This window comes from Limulus polyphemus, unplaced genomic scaffold (assembly GCF_000517525.1).
Source record: "Limulus polyphemus unplaced genomic scaffold, Limulus_polyphemus-2.1.2 Scaffold768, whole genome shotgun sequence".
Classification (NCBI taxonomy): Eukaryota; Metazoa; Arthropoda; class Merostomata; order Xiphosura; family Limulidae; genus Limulus; species Limulus polyphemus.
Window position 1 is genome coordinate 323,330 of NW_013666378.1, and position 3,144 is coordinate 326,473.

Here is a 3,144-nt window from a genome sequence, read left to right on the forward strand (position 1 = left end):
ATCTGTATACACTACTATCATTATATCATCTATTCTGATAAATGGTTCAGGAAAACGGATCAGTTCCCCACAGCTACAACTTCAGAGTAGGCGGGAGATCTGTATACACTACTATCATTATATCATCTATTCTGATAAATGGTTCAGGAAAACGGGATCAGTTCCCCACAGCTACAACTTCAGAGTAAGCGGGAGATCTGTATACATGACTATCATTATATCATATATTCTGCTAAATGGTTCAGGAAAAGGGATCAGTTCCCCGTAGCTACAACTTCAAGGTAAGCGGGAGATCTGTATACATGACTATCATTATATCATATATTCTGCTAAATGGTTCAGGAAAAGGGATCAGTTCCCCGTAGCTACAACTTCAGAGTAGGCGGGAGATCTGTATACACGACTATGATTATATAATCTATTCTGCTAATCAAGCCAGGGCAGGTCACTCATGAATAGCAACTGTGCTCCAAAGGAACCATCTGCTTGTGGGAGCCATTACACAAAACACATGTTGAAAGCTTCCGCTGACATCCCCATTATCACCCACCATTCCCTGCGTGCGCACGTATACAGTAGGCTACGGTTACATACTGTTAGTTCTGTACTCTGTGAGACACACGTACACGTACTGCTGCTTTGGCACTCTTTCCACTTCCTTTCTACGGTCTTGATAGTCAGAAGTAAGTAAGTAAAAAGTATTAAAATTAAGAAGGAATACAGCAAGAAAATACTCACAAAGGTAAGGTTTCTGCAGGAGTTTGAACAATAACAAAATTGTAAAAAGAAAACGAATTAATTTTTTTTAAATTAAAATTGTAAATCCTTTTAAATATCACTATTTTGTGGTACTAATGTCAGGTTTAAGTTCAGTCTAGTGGATTTTATGTAAACTGTTTGAGTTTCTCTGGAGTACTTATCCATCTAATGTTATTATAGTTTGTTTTAGTTGTCGTTTTTGTGTTTATAGAAAAGTGGGATTCAACATGACGTAATCATATTCTACGCAACCCACGGGGGGGGGGGGCGTGACTAATATAACAAAAAACAAACAAAAGATGGAATTTTAGGGCACAAAACGACAAACAAAAATACAACTTTTAGTTGATACAGAGGCAAATTTGTCGAAATGTGATTACAGCCCACTTTAATTAACTTGTACACATCAACACACTCTTCAGTGTAATATTTAAATAGTCTATCTATATTAAAATAGCCATTAGGCGGCCTTGAGAAAAGTGGGTGCAAATTTGAGTTCGTTCCACGAAGTATAGTACGTTTCGTATAAAGTGGGAGGCATCCGAATGGAGAGGTTTGTAGGTAACGGTATTTTCTTCTAACAACATATAATTAAAACCTCATTTACCATCAACAATTGTACGTTGTAGATTGCTCAGTGTATTGACACAGTTCGAAACCATTTATTAAGTTTTGTTTAATACAGTATATATGATGGGAACAGTTTTGGTATTTACGCTCAAGTAACTGCAACCTACTGTAGAACTTACGAAATAAAATTTGTCCTGATAACTTGCCGTTCATTTTTTCATCAGTTGTATATAGATTCTTTAATGTTCGTGTATATATATATATAATTTTGTGTGCGTATCATGTATACATGTTAAAATATTTTTACTTTGATATAAATGTTAATTGAATATGTTAAAATATTCTTACTTTGACTGATATAAATTCTAACTGTATTCATATATGTTAGAATATGTTCAGACAGTGTTTGTTTATTTTGAATTCCGCGCAAAGCTATACGAGGGCTATCTGCGCTAGCCGTCCCTAATTTAGCAGTGTAAGACTAGAGGGAAGGCAGCTAGTCATCACCACCCACCGCCAACTCTTGGGCTACTCTTTTACCAACGAATAGTGGGATTGACCGTCACGTTATAACGCCCCCACGACTGAAAGGGCGAGCATGTTTGGTGTGACGGGGATTCGAACCCGCGACTCTCAGATTGCGAGTCGAGTGCCTTAACCACCTGGCCATGCCGGGGCCCTAACCACCTGGCCATGGTTCAGACAGTATATTAAAATCTGTTGTTACATAATTAAATTTGTGCTTATATATTAATAACAAAATATAAAACAAACTCAAGACGTTTAAATATATCTAACCAAGGGCTGAATTTCTCAAGTACTTCGATTATTTTCGCCATCAGAAATGTGGAAAATAAAATAGTGACCAGGAATGAATATTCATAAAGACGCGTATAATGAGGTTCGTCTAGGAGTAGGTTCCTGGGTTATTGAACCTGAATACAACGTTTCGTGTTCCTTGGCCAGCATGTCCAGGTGGTTAGGGCGCTTGACTCGCACTCTGAGTGTCGTGGGTTCGAACCCCCGTCCAACCAAACATGCTCGCCCTTTCAGTCGTAGGGGCGTTATAATGTGACGGTCAATCCTACTATTAGTTGTTAAAAGAGTAGCCCAAGAGTTGGCGGTCGGTGGTGACGATTAGCTGCCTTCCCTCTAGTCTTTCGCTGCTAAATTAGGGACGGCTAGCACAGATAGCCCTCGTGTAGCTTTTCGCGAAATTCAAAACAAACAAACCAATCCTTGACCCTCTTGGGTTAATAGAGGAACTTCATCAGTACATTGGGACCTCTATGAATCATGTGGTGGCTATTAGAATCCCGCAGCAGAGAGCCTTTGAGTAATAATGTGTCAAATCAATATATTGAAAGTTGTTGAGTAATATATTAAGGATCCCGAGAAAAGAAAGGTGTTACTCATATGTAGGGAAAAACAAGAAGGATTTGGTCGTATTTTTCTTAGATTAGTGCGCAACATTACTGTACCAATGGCCAAAACCAAAATAACTGTAGGAATACTGCCATAGTGACAGAAACCAACGTGGCTCTTATAGTTCCATGCGTTTAATAACAACGCTCGGGTGGTCAACATGGTTAATATTAGACAAACCATCACAACTTGAAGGAATTAATAAGAATAAGTGATCAACTTTTGTCATTGAACATTAAAATGTAGACGCAATGTTATGTTGCAGGTCGGTGACACTTCAAACGTCGTTCTTTTAGTTTTTAAAGTTAATCTTGAAATTCGTTAAGTGTTCTATACATTAGGTCGTCAAGAAACTAATGTCGCTTGTTTTTTAGATGAAAAACCCGAACA

The 3,144-nt window shown here is 38.1% G+C and overlaps 2 protein-coding genes across 3 annotated transcripts in view; both read left to right on the forward strand.

Moving 5' to 3' along the window:
- Positions 1–3,144, forward strand: part of LOC106460433 (spectrin alpha chain-like) — a 93,720-nt gene that overhangs the window by 85,350 nt on the left and 5,226 nt on the right. The window lies entirely within an intron of this gene.
- LOC106460435 (7-dehydrocholesterol reductase-like) overlaps positions 580–3,144 on the forward strand; it is a 16,365-nt gene continuing 13,800 nt past the window's right edge. The window contains 1 exon segment of the mRNA XM_022387140.1: positions 580–683. The gene's annotated coding sequence lies outside the window, so the exon portion shown is untranslated.